This window comes from Aedes aegypti, chromosome 3 (genome assembly GCF_002204515.2).
Source record: "Aedes aegypti strain LVP_AGWG chromosome 3, AaegL5.0 Primary Assembly, whole genome shotgun sequence".
NCBI lineage: Eukaryota > Metazoa > Arthropoda > Insecta > Diptera > Culicidae > Aedes > Aedes aegypti.
The window spans coordinates 249095476-249109926 of NC_035109.1; the positions used below are offsets into that span (position 1 = coordinate 249095476).

At 36.9% G+C, this 14451-nt stretch overlaps 1 protein-coding gene across 1 annotated transcript in view; it reads right to left on the bottom strand.

Annotated features, from left to right (window-relative positions):
• LOC5565213 (transmembrane and TPR repeat-containing protein 1) overlaps nt 1-4386 on the bottom strand; it is a 790448-nt gene extending 786062 nt beyond the window's left edge. Inside the window, exon 1 of the mRNA XM_021851740.1 lies at nt 3020-4386. The gene's annotated coding sequence lies outside the window, so the exon portion shown is untranslated. The remainder of the gene's footprint in view (nt 1-3019) is intronic.
• Nucleotides 4387-14451: the final 10065 nt, after the last annotated feature.

Sequence of the window (14451 nt, forward strand, 5' to 3'; positions counted from 1 at the left end):
CAATAATAGATACAAATATGTACAGTAAAATGTCGTGTATCATAATTTTTTTTAAATTTCATTAAATAAGATGACAAATGCGACTACAGTCCAAACTACAATTTATTTTCAATATTACCATTGGAGCGTGCGATAAATACGACTGAGAGTGTTTTTACTTTTTGTCTGTGGTGTGTATATTGATCTTTCTGCGTCAACTGTTTAAAGCTACGTTCTCTCTTTTCTATATACTCTATAAGGCGTTAGATTTGTTAAGAGACGATCCAGAATTCTGTACAAGATTGTTAATCAAGGATACGGGTCTCAACATCATCAAAATGTTCCTTACGAGCTGAGTCTATGAGTTTCCTAACTGTACCCTGGAGAATCCTTAAGGGATTCTTCGTTCTTGTGGGACTTTTCAGTAATTTTAACGAATTCATAAGGATATCTGCAGACTCTAAGAGGACACTGAGAGCTTCTTGAGGGATCGTTAGAGTGTATAACTGGTTATGGAGGATTATGTCCAAAATCTGGTGATTCCTAATAAACTCTAGGGCGTCTTGTAAATTTTAAGCGGGGTAATGTGAATTTCTAGTAATATTTTTAATATTTTCGGCGAAAGCTTGAGGATTTTGAAAAGGTTCCCAGAGGAATTTGAGGTGTGCTAGTGGTAGCCTAATAATAATAAACTTTTATTTTTTTTCATCGGAGACTTGAGAATTTACGGTAACATCGCAGCGGAATTCTAAGATGTTAACTCATAGCAAAATCCTTAGCAAGATCCTGAGAACTCTATGCGAGATCCTACGGATGCTTGGCAAGATACTTCAGAGCTCAAGCGATTTTTGTGTAGATTTCTTATGAGAAACTGAAGATTCCAATAAGGTTCTTGAGGTTTCATAACAGGATCCTGTAAATTTCAGTTGATTTCATAAGGCAGGTGTAAAACATATATCAAGCTGAATAAAAAATTATTTCAAGTAAAAAATAAATTCTACACAATTACAAGACATTTATGCATCTTCTCATGTTTATGTTTGCCCTTTTGATACAGTCAACCATTCATTATAAAATGCTTTACTTTATCAGAAACATAAATTGAAGGAGCAATTCTAAACTTACCGAATTTTTCAGATTTTATGATAAAGTCCAAAGGTGAACTGATTTTAAATGTTAATTTAATTAGAAAAAAAAGGTCATGCTGTTTTGCTATACCCAGCGCTTTTGATTCGCAAATACGTCTTTGAAAGAAAACATTTTTGTTTTCGTTTTCTCTCATAGTTTTAAGAAAATGTCCAGTTCTTTAATAAAGGACACTTATGCGATTATTGGTTTTACAAGGCCCTCTTATACAGAAATTATGCATAAAACTTCTAAAAAACAATTGAAGACGTTGAGGCGTAAAAACGCGACCAGAAAATCGTTTGCCAGATTTAATATTACGGAGCTATAGATTGATAGCATAGTAAAACCCTTCGGAAAGATGCTTCGAAGTGAACCTTTTCGAAGTCTCAACGCCTTATGATTCCATAAAAATGATGTATTAACATTGTAATATGATGCTTCCAAACCCATTAGTTGAAAAATAAAATTTGAAATATGGGTTCCGATTTTGGCACGGTTCCGTTTTTGGCAACTGAAAATTTCAACTTTGTTGCCAAAAAACGGAATCCCACTGTATTTAAGTTTTTTTTTTTGCCAAAAACAGCATTTTTTTATAAAACTTAAATATGTAAAGCATCTTGCCTTAGTTACGAGTTGAATAGTGCATATATTTTTTAACATATGCAAACATAATTTTGTTTCAAAACTATTTAAAAATTGTTGCAAAGTCCTTCCCAAAGGTTTAACAAATGATAAAAATCAGTCTCAGCTTAAGAGACAATATTTAACTGCCAAAGATTTGACAAAACTGGCATTTTTCGTTAAAAAATAATGTTTTTGTGCAGTTTTTGCTGAATAACTTGGTCAAGATGTTTTTTAGTAAAATGTGATATATGAAAGGTTTGAAAACAAATAAATTAGCTTCAAAAGCATGTAAAAAGATTTGGAATCGGTTGAGTAATCATGAAGTTATGGTCAAACAAAGTGAAATTTTTAGTAAAATGAGGAAAAATTTGGAATAAATTACTTTTAATTAAAACTTGTTTTGATTTTAGACAAATTTGGTGTTCAACAAAGTTTTTACAAATTTGATTTTGAAGGTATTGATGATAAAAGTTTTAAAATCGTTTGAAAAATAACAAAATTATGTGTACTTCACTGAAGGTCATTTTTTATAACCTGAAAATTCAACTTCAAGACGCTTGCGCCACCTCTAAATGTTAATATTTTTGGCTCAGATTTTGAGGTTTCTCTTAAAATGTGATTTGAATTCAGTAGAGCACACGAATTTTTGGTTTTGAGAACTTTTCAAAAATAAGCCGCACCCTAATGTCGAGTTGCATTATCACTATTGAGAAGTGACATAGTATTCGTTTTTTTACAGTTGTAATTCCTAACTTGATCGCAGGAAAGGATTCTAGTTGAAAGATTCCGCTATTTATACCCTTTGAAGAATGTGGATGGTACACTCTCCACAGGCGCGCTTTATCAGTCAAAATCGGATCCTTCGATAAAGCCAAGAAATTACACCGATATTGTCCATTCATCAGAATCCTAGTCATTCCTTCTTCAAACTAGAAAACTAAACAAATAAAAGATTAGAAAACAAATTGATGCATTCGACTCATTTTTTTCCTAGTCTCAAGATCATTCTCAGCAACCGGGAAAACCAAGACTTGTCACTTTCAACAAGGTTTAAAAATGTAACAAGGACTATAAAAATTTTCCTTTGATTCCTATAATATCCTGTTCTCTTCGTTTAAAGCAGTCAGGACTAGGGTTCACTGGTAGATCTTAACCTCATAACGCACCATGAAAAGGTGATCTACCCGCGTTATGGGTCGAGACCTATGTTAATTTACACAATTTATACCACGTTTTAGGGTAAAAATTTTTTAACCCTTTCTTCACATTTTTCTTCACTGTTTCTTACCTCAGTTTTCAACAGACTGCTTCAAAAAGGGCGGGAATGTGCGCTATGGCAAGTGTTGATTTAGGACTTCTCCCCCTCTGAAAACTTTTCACCATTCACACGCGATGAGCCTCCCGGATGCACTTATTTTACGAGCTGTTTTCAGGCGATGCTTTACTTGCGTCCGCACCGTTCACAAACTGCAGCCTCTTCCCAGAATCGGTCGATAAGTGGTCAAAATTGTCGAGTTGACACAGTTTACCCCCTTTCTGGCCTCCCCAGAGGCAATCACTTCCGTCCGGTTTGACCGGATTTCAAGCGTCATACACACAATCCTGAACCCGGATCACTCCGAGGTATATCACAACGTAAACAGCCATAAATTTTGCTCTTCGATACACGCCCGATTCGTTTCACCTGGCTGGACAGTTCCAATGTGCTATGACCTCACCTTAGGGGGTGGCAGGATGTTTGCAGTGCTTTTTTCGTTTATAGTTGCCGTGAATCCCCCAAAAACACTGCAGAGGCAGAGAAGCACTGCATGCACTAATCTAAACTAATGGTCCCAAATAAAATCGTTTCGTTCTAGTTGCAAACCGGACACCATCATCGCATCATCCATCGTCATTCACACTCAAAGTATTCGTCGTCGCAAACACGTTCTCTTGGGAAGCGACGGACCAGAAAATGCGAATCGCCCGGTCAAGGGACGTACTTCAAGTCTACAACCAGAAGGAAAGTGGGGCATACACACGATGAAAATAAAACACACACCCCCCCTCTTTGGGCCGTCGATTCATAGAATCTATGATGCACTGTTTTTCACCCATAACCAGGGGCAGCTACACTTTCATCGAATGTTATCACATTATCCTTACACACGGTCGAAAAACGTTGATTCCAATCGACTATCTTGTTTCCAAAGTTCTGCGGAGTGATGGACCTGCAGCGGACAGGTCAGAGTTTCAGTACCACTTGAAATAAATTTCCCGTCAACTCACTGAAGCAAAAACACCGAAACGTGAATGTGAAACTCTCGCTCTCGATGCTGCTGCTGCTGCCGCTGCGTTAGTCCCAATTTTCGTCCTCCACAGTTTGCAGAGGGAGGAAACACACCCGGAAAATTTTTCACCTCGCGTCCAACAACCAGGTCCCTTAAGTTTCTCCAGCAGAATTCTATTAGAATGGTTTCAAATTTTTCTCCCTCGTGGACCAATTCGTTCTAATCATCCGCGGCGATTCCGATTCGTTCGAGCATTGGGGACTTAGAATGACCAATATTTTTCCAACCCTCCCAAACGATTGACGAAAAAGCGACGAAACCGGTGTTCTGCCGAATCGCGAGGATCTTCCGAAAAACGCGTCTAAACTCGAACTCGGTCGGCTTTTGACTGAAGTTCCGATTCCGACTTGCAGCCTTTCAGACAGCCCACATACAGACGGAAGCCCGCCAACCAGGGAGAGGGAGATCCTGGCGAGGGAGTTCGTGTTCCTCATTTTTTGCCCTGCATAACACGCGCCAACAACAACGGTGCTAGAGCTACTTCCTGGTGGAAAACTGGCACTTTTCCCTGTTCGTGTCCAGAGCCGCATTCCGGGAAAACGGTTGCCGGTGATGGGAGCTTGCTGGCTCTGTTCTCAAACATCCTTCCGAGAGCGTAAGAACTGCACGGGGAGCACGTGAGAGCGGGACTCGTGCGAGGACTTGTGCTGAGAGCTGGCGAGAGGATTCGATCGAAAGTTCACCCTGGCGTTTTTCCACCCCCCCACACACAGGACAGATTCCGCCCGGAAGTGAGTGCCATCTCGGGGTACACAGGTGGAAGATGGCACATGAATTATGATGGGAATTGGTCACGGAGTAATTTCGAAGGTAAACTTGTCGCTGCTCGATGTTGGAATGGTGATGAACGTGGGGAACATGGGAGAGGGGGAGTAATATAATTTATTAGTAGGGAAAGTGTACCAGTTATGGACATAGTGGTTCCCTATTTGGCCATAAGTGAAATTCGGATAGCTTTTACATTTTTAATCTTTTTGAATGTTTTAACATCAAGATACATCCTATATCTTACTGCTAAAACACAAAAAAACTTTTCAAAATGTTGAGACATTCAAAATATCACGTATGGCGAAATAGGGAACCACTATGGCCATAACTGGTACACCTACCCTATTGTATCGCTGCATGGATGGTACCGTAAAATTTAAATTTACGAACCTGGAATCGCAAATCGCAGGGACAACCATTTCGGTTTCGTAGTGCCAAGCACCAGTAAATATTTTTTATAGAAACCGTAACTAGGATTTTGATTTGTTGTTATTAGAATTACACATTGGCAAGCCAACTTTTTCGCGGGTTCGAAATTTCTTAACCTTAGCATATCCAACAAAGATAGCATATCAAGATAGTATATCAAATTGAAAGTAAGGCACCCTCTGAGATTAAAAAAAAATATTTCTCGTATTCGAGAAATGATACTGCGAGTTCCTCTCACTACTGCACTATCGCAGAAGTTTTAACAATTGCGAAAACACTAATAAAAGTGCAAGATGGCATCAGTTCGAGTTGGTGTCTTCAGCGGATTTATTCTCCGCAAATCAAAGCACTTAATACGTTGTGTTGACCCTTTTAACGATTGTTGTGGATTATTAAATTAAGTTTCTGATAAATACAACCTGAATATCTCTTAAAATGTATTCGCTAGCAGTTTAAGAAATCAAGATTGAGTAGCCAACGGTCGCTCAGATGACTTGAAGTGTTGAAGATGTAGAACCAAATACACAAAAAGTGTTCTGAAGACACCACATTAATTTGATGCAATCTCGTACTTTAATTCGCATTTCCGCACTTATGAAGCCACTTTTTGCAGTCCATTAATGAAAGAAATACACAATATCACGACTACATAATGAGCGAGCTAGGTCAATTTTCGAAAAATTATACTTGTTCTGCTAGGTTTTTTTAAGTACATCATTCAATAATTAGCACTTCAATAATAATTCATGGAATAAATGCAATGTCTTTTGTAGTATCATTACTACAGTATGTTAGACTTAAGAGGAAAAATCAAGTCTTCGATGTAAACACAAGGTATACGTTAAATGAAATATAAAGCCTGTCCACGATAAATTTCGGACACTGATGGCGGGTGTACCAAAGAAAGTTCGAGAATTTTACAGAAAGAAGGATTAACATCCTTGTCAACTGTTTATTTTGTAGATATAACTCTTTTATTCTGAAATAAACAATTGTTTTTGTTGAATTATGAGTAACTTTTTTTTGCTGCCATTATTTGGGTGTCCGAAATTTAACGTGGACAGGCTTTACTTCATAATTGTCATATTTTCTGAAAAAATCTTCACAAACTGTTTGTAAGCTTACTCAAAAGTCTGTCTAAGAAAAAGAAAATGATAAAATGTACTTCTATTGGTACAAATGTAGGGACTTCTATTGTATTTTGTACTCTTTGATGTTATCTAAAGGATCCTCAGCAATTTAGCTGCACATATTTGCACTTTTTCCGATTATGACTTTTAAACTTTTTTCAATATTTTTAACCATTTTTCTTCAATAACAGCTTATACTCTATTCACGATTTCAGAAAAGAATTGAATATGGTAAAATGATTCATATCATCGTAACTATGTAAGTTCTAATGTATATAACGATTTTCGTAACGTAACGAGTGACATATATACATCATTAATAACAAACCTCATTATTTCACTATAGGCCAGGGTTTCTCAACCGGTGGTCCACGGACCCCTAGGGGGCATGTTTTCATGCCCCCCGTCTTCACAGGGGGTCCGTGAAGCCGTTTTTCAATAAGTGTTTTTTGAGTATTGATAAATAAATGAGAGGAATTTCTTACTCCGTTTGTTTTGCAAGAGTTCATAGTTAGTGGAGTTTTATCTTCAATTTTAGAACAACGACTTTTTCAATTTACACAATTACTGATAAAACAATTATAAGGTAATTCAGTCCATAGGAGGCTTTAAGCCTAACTTTTAGTGCAAGCCGGAAAACACAATTAATATTTTTCCTAGCGATATACGTACAAAAATTGTGGCATTTTTTAGAGCTGATCTTTGACACCTTTTGCCAGTTTCTTGATCCTCGAGATCTTCGAAAAGTTTGGGTGTTTCTAAACGGTATTGAAAAATAAAATGAAAGTATTCACGGTTTTCACTCAAACCATTGGCCGAATCTTCTTGAATTCATCAGCAGGATTTTTATGAGATTTTGTAAATATATTCATCACACTTAATTTTATCGTAATCTCAACAGCTAAAGTAATTTCTAAAATCATTGAACAAAATAATAGAGAAAAACTCAAAAATGGTTCAACCGAGAATTGAGCTCCCGATCTACCGATCAGGAAGCAGGCTTGCCAGAGTGGATGACAAACGATTTCACATGAAAACGGTGAAACTATTACTGTCACCGCACTGTTCATCGGTATTTCAAAGGGTAACAGTATATTCGTTTGTTTTCACGATTTTTTTCCGGTAAAATAGTAGATTTCACGGATTTTGTCGGTAAAATATAAGATTTCTCAGGAAAACATGCCATTTTGTTGCTTATAGTTCATTATTTACATTCGTTGATTTATATCACAGGATACTACGATTTATTCTGAGTGTTAAAGCAGTGATCTTTTACAAAACTGCGAAGATCTAAACGAGAATGTTGAAGAGTTATTTGTTATATTTTAAGAGCTTTTCTCTGGTATGTATGTAAAAAAGACAACATATCTGAGTCCTGCTCTGCATGCGGTTACACTGGATTACAAAGTCAATTTTCATTAAGTAGATGAAAAAACCGAATTTAGTACTATACCAAGTCGAAGTCGAGTCTAGTACACGACACTGAAGACGGCCTTACAGTTGAAGTCGAAATACGCGTATCTGTCAAAGGATACAAATTCTAGTGGAATTAAATGGTATAGTACTTAATTCGGTTATTCATCTATTTATAGATTACTTATCAATTTTCATTATTAACTGGTATTCATAATACCGTATGAAAGGCCAAAAACCCCTAGACCCGTAAGCAGAGACACTTACGCGAAACCCGCGGGAAAAAAGAGATTCTCCTTCCAACAGTATAATCCAACAATTAGAATAATGAGAATTCACTGGTTTCTAGAAAGCTCAAAGAAAAATTATTTAGAATATTCGAAGAGGCTTGCAGAGGTTGAATCCGAACATAGTTTCGATAAATTTGTTTGAGAACTTCAGTTGGATTCAGTTGCAGCTTTTGGTATACCCAAAAAAATTCGAAAACTAGCAAAAAAAAACGATCTTTCTTGGATAAATCTTCATCCTGGACATATATTTAAAAAAAATCTGGAAGTTGTTATTGTTAAAAAATGAATCTTGTAAGAGATTTTTAAAGTTTTTATGGATTCTTGGAAAAATATTTGATAGATATGCCAGCTTTTAGTGGACTCTGAATGATCTTGGAAGAATTCTCCCACTATCTGTGGTGAATTACAGAGAAATTTACTGGGTATGTCCGTCAAGGATATCTGTTGATTTATGAATGATTTTTGAAAAGTGTTCATGAGCTTACGTTTAGAGATCATCAGCTTTAAGGGTCTGCGGAAAGTTTGTAAAAGAAGGTTGAAGAGGCCCTATTCAAAAATGTGTCTCGAAAACTCGTAAATTTAATTAATTCGGCAATTGTTGAATGACTAAAATGCTCGCTTATGGTTTTACACGCCATTAGGAATACACGGTGTGTTCGAGAATAGGCGAGACATTTAGCCGTTCCACAATAAACGAATTACCCTTCAAAAATATTGGTCTCAAAAATTAAACTCAATATGCCTTTAGGACTTTATGAGACATGCCATTAATTCGTGATCATAACGACGCACATTGGGACAGACCGCAATATTATGAGGAAACAATTATTTTGACAATGAAGATAATTTTTTAGAACAAAGGCGTCTTTGGCAAAAATGTTACATATGATATGGACTACATTTTGACATTAAGTGACATTAGGGTGGTCCAAAAAAATACAGAAATATTTTTGCCAACTTTTATGCTTTTCAAGTTAGCACTTTAAAGTGATCTAGTGAGTTGTTCTTTGTTTAATTTTGAACAACTTTGCTGAAGACGCCAACATTGTAAGTCTACTGTAGCCCTTGCTATGGCGTTTTTAGTGATGCGAATTCTTTCAAAATTACGTCTTCTACAAAATTTTAGAAGTAGCTAAAACGCGCATTTTGGTGAAAGAATTAAATGATTCTATTCATTGGTTTACAAGGTATGACCATTTTAATTCAAATACTAGTGGTCCCGGCAAACTTCGTCTTGCCATCAAGTAGGCTATTGAAAAATGCTTCTGATCGTCCCATAAAAAACGACAGTCCCGTGCACGCTCGTATTTTCAACTTTCTCGGTGATAATCCTGGGATTTTTATACACACAAACACGTCGGAACCCTTGACGAACAAAACGAAGAAAGAATCATTCAAATCCGTTGACCCGTTCGTTAGCCAATTCGTGACATACAAACACCATTCCATTTTTATTTATATAGAAGATATCATGTTTTTCAAACGTCAATATCTCAAAAGGAGGAAAAACGGGGATGCAATTTGCGCAGGACCTGAAAAGTATAACTTAGAGGTTTAAATGGTATGTTGTATCTCTGGAGGGTATTGGAACATTTACAGCATAATTTTGATGTGAAAACTAACATTTTTTTTCCTGTTCATAAATTATGTATTTCACATATGATATATAATCTGTGGAACACACATCAACAAATTTTTATTAAAATTTTATGAATAAAATTGTGGGTTTTACAAAGACAAAACCAATGTGTCTAATATAGAACTTCTTGTGTCCATGGAGAACTTCTTCAGTATCCATTGCCAAAAGTAGCAGTGGCTTTTATGCACCGAATTAACCACTGATTCCGTCAAGTTGGTGTTTTAGCATGGTGAGCGTGGTGTTGGTGTTTTTAGCAATGTTCTAGGTTCGAGTCCAGTCGCCGGCACTAGTTTTTGTTTATCCACATAGCGATAATTCTCAGTAGCAGTTGGTGAGTGAAAATATGATAGAGTGAAAATTAATTATTTTCCAGAGTGGAATGATTGTCGGTTATACTCTGACGTAACTCTAGGGAAAGTTAGTGTGAGCGAAAAAAGATGTTCGCGTGAGGAAGCGAAAAAGCATTCTTCTTACGTGCAAAACAAATCGTATGTTTCGCATTATTGATACGAAAATTTAGAATCCTGATAAGATGAAGAAATTGCAAAAATAATGCAAAATAATGCAAAATAGTGAGCCGGATCCTATTCTTGGCACTTTTGATTCACTTCGGCAGTGGAGTTTTGTGAAAGCTACGAAACTCATATATGGCTACAATATGCGTCGTACTAAAGTACCTCTTATTGCAAAATATCGGACGACTTGGCCGATAAAAACCCCCCATGCCAAAGTGAATCAGGGAAGTGCCCAAGTATCTCTGCACCCTAAATGCACCGTAAAAATCAAAATAGATACAAATGAATTACAAATAGATTGCAAAAATGATGCAAAAGGAATGCGAAAGGTAAGTAAAAGGAATAAAGATAGAATGCAAAAAGTGAGCTGCAGCAATACAAAAGTTGTGCAAACTAAATGCAAGGAAAACACAAAAGGAATGCAAACTAAATGCCAAATAACTGCAAATTTATTGCAAACGAAATGCGAAACGTTTCTTAAACTAATGCAGACAAAATGCAGAAGAAAGTTTTTTTTTTAATTATCATTTATCGGTTTTACGGCTAATCAGTCGAATGGAAGTTAGAAAAACTACCGTAAAACCAAACATTACAAATATCTAGCAATAGGATAATATGGACAAATTGATGTTAAATTTTGCGAAAAAGTTACACGTCTTCTCAATTAGAAAGAAAGTGCAAAAGTTATTCAAAAAATAATGCAAAAGTTTTGCAAATAGGATGCAAAAAGAATGCAAAAGAAATGCAAGTAGAATGTAAAATGTATGCTATAGAAATGTTAAAAGAATTCAAAAGGAATGCAGGAGTAATACAAAAGCAAAGTAAAAGGAATGCAAAAATAATGCATAAAGAATGCAAAAGGAGTAAAAAAATGTAAAATATTGCAAAAAAATGCAAGTGGAATGCTAAAGGAATACAAAAAAAAGAAGAAAAAAAAATAATACAAAAGAAATGCTAATAGAATGCGAATAAAATGCAAATAGAATGCAAAAATGAAGAACAAGAGGAATGCAAAAGAAATGCAAAAGAAATTCAAAATTAACGCAAAAGGAATTTTTAAGAAATGCGAAATGAATGCAAAAAGAATCCATAGGAATGCAAAAAAAATGCACATAGAATGCAACAAAAATGCAATAGATATTGAAATGAAATGCAAGAGGAATGCAAAAGGAATGCAAAAACAATGCAAAAGAAATGCAAAAGGAATGCGAAAGGAATGCAACAGGAAAGCAAAACGAACGCAAAGGATTCCAAAAGAAATTCAGAAGGATTGCAAAAAGGATGTAAAAGGAATGCAAATGGAATGTAAAAGGAATGCAAAATCAATGCAAAAGGAATGCAAAATCAATGCAAAAGGAATGCAAAAGGGATGCAAAATGAATGCAAAAAGAATGCAAAAGGAATGCAGAAGTAATCTTAATAGGTAACAAAATGAATGTAAAATAATGCAGAAGAATTGCAAAAAGAATGCCTAAAAATGCTAAATAAATGCAAAAGAATACAGAACAAACGTAAAAAGAATGCAAATGGAATTCAAAAATTCAAATAGAATGCAAAATGAATTCAAAAGGATTACAAAAGAATGAAAAGTAATACAAAAGGTATACAATAAGAATACAATTTGAATTCAAAAGTAATGTAATAGGAATGCAAAAAGAATACGAAAAGAGTGCAAAAGGGATTAAAAGGAATGGAAAATATTCATAAATGGAATTCAAATAGAATGCTAAAGATATGCAAAAAAAAAAAAGAAAAACAAGATTTCAAAATATATGCAAAAGAAATGTGAAAGGAATGCAAAAGGAATACAAAGGGAATACAAATGAGATGCAAAAAAATGTATTTATTTATTTATTTGTATACATCAACATGCAAAGTTAGGCCCCAATGATGTTAGTAGTTAAAAACATACAAGTCGAAACAAGAAAGGTTTAATCTGCAAACAACACATATGGAAGTCAAGAGCTTAAACTTAATCTATATCATATAAAACATATCAATTACCGTTGTCAGTTATTTCGTCCAGCAAAAATAAAAGATTAAAATCTTCGACGTAAGAACTCATGAGTGAGATGACAGTCGAAGCTTGATGCAACTCGGTTGAAAAGTTTTTGTAATCCGTTGATCCCACCATTAGTACTGTAGTTCGTCCGTCGGAGAGGAAGCCTCAGGAAAGAGCTTTCATGTCGAGCGTTCATGTCGATTTGTTCCAGGATTGTCGCGCATTCTATTCGTCTCTGTGATCGTATCGGTGTTCGTCAAAGCTCTGATTGTGTCTCTTCGCGTGCGGAGCATCTCGAGGTCTATTAGTTGGCATCTGCTCTCGTAACTAGTTAGACGAAACGAATTCGTCCACGGTTGTTTGCGAAGCGCAAAACTTAGAAATCGGCGTTGAACCGACTCGATTCGCTCGACGCCGTTGCTGTATGCTGGACACCATACTGCAGAACAACATTCCAGAGTGGAACGATCAAGGGAGCAATAAACTGATTTTAGGCAGTCGATCTCTGTGTACTGTATACAAGCTGCCTGAAAGACAATTGTGAGTTCATGATGACACCCAGATCTTGTGATTTAAGCGTTCGAAAATCGTGCCATATAGACTGTAGGCGAATAGAAATACTGCTGACAGTGTAAGGGCTAGGGTTTCGAGACGGAGCACAGCGCCGCAATTCCTCGGTAGTTATTCAAGTCGCGTTTACTGCCTTTTTTATGTACTGGGAACATGTATGCGATTTCCCAGCAGGACCGAAAATACCACAGGACAGCTACGTTTGAAATAAATGACGTAGAGGAACTAGCAAATTGCCGATGTGTTTCAGGAGTACAAAAGTGGACATCGTCTAGCCCAGGATTTTTTGAGGATTCGATATTTGAAGTGACCTTGATGATCGCGTCAAATTGTACGTCGATGGCCCTCAACGATTTGACCATTAAGATGAACATAACTGGCTGCGCGGCTCACTAAGTCCTCGGTAATGTCTTCATCGTTGAATACGTTGGCAAATTTTTCAGCAAACAGCTGACATATTCTTTGCGTGGTAGATGCGGTTTCTCCGTTTAGCTCCATATAGGATGAAAGGTCAGATTTCTTACCCTGTTCATTCACAACTTTCAGAAGTATTTGGGCTTATTTTTAAGTTTGAACTCTATACCTCGCTGGTGCTGAGAGGAACATGAGCGACTTAATCTTTTATATTCGTTATTGATCCTCACATACATAATTGCCCCTTAGAGGAAAAGCATTCGATGCATTGTTAGTTTCTTTAAAGCGGCTCTCTACCGTGACTTCAGTTTGCGAAGCTCTTTTGTTTGCCAGGGAGGATATGCGTCTTGAAGATGTATGCGCTTAGGTACATGCTTGTCGATGACATATGAAAAAGTAGTTGATGCGACTTCGACATCGCGAGGGTCAAGAATAGTTGTCCAGATACTTGACAGGACATTTGCAATGCTACGAATGGTCGGCTTCACAAAGTTGTACAAAACAGAGTCAGGGTGATAGTCGAGTTCGGACATTTAGTAACCTTCAATAGATATCATCAACGCTGGATGATGAGCGAAATCTTTTTATTGGTGCTTTTTCTTGGGAAACTCACGAAGCATAGATCCAGAATGCGATAATTTCATTGACAACGTGATTGATTTGGGTCGGTACTGTAACTATTCAAAAGATTAATTGCACAGGCATGGAACGAGGAGCAGTCGGGGTCTGGATAGAGAAAACCCGCTGTTACAACAAGGTTGTCTGTCTTAAAACTTCATGTTCCATATCCATGTGCGAACCTTTTTTTTTGAGTATCACACTATCCCTAAAACTGGCATCCCTGTCATCCATGTCGGAACGGTGGTATCTCACACAGAAGCAGCCAACGAAAGCACCAAACCAAAACAAAGTTGACCGGACTGCATGGAGTACCCCGGCCAACAGCAGTATAGAATCCTACTTTCAAGGTGGGACAAGTGCATGATGAAGCACCGTCGCTTTTCTGGTTCGCTTTTTTCGCTTCCTTCTGTTCCGGAATTCCCACTGCACTCGCCCAGCGTCCACGTGAGTGACCCAGATGTTGTCTCAGGGGGTGAGTGGGTTATTTCCTGGTGCACGAGTACGGCTGCGCGGTATCCCAGTTGCACAGTTTTCCCAAAATATGAGGACCCTCCGAGAGTGGGAGAGTGGCTGAGAGTGGTTCTTACTGGACTTCAAAC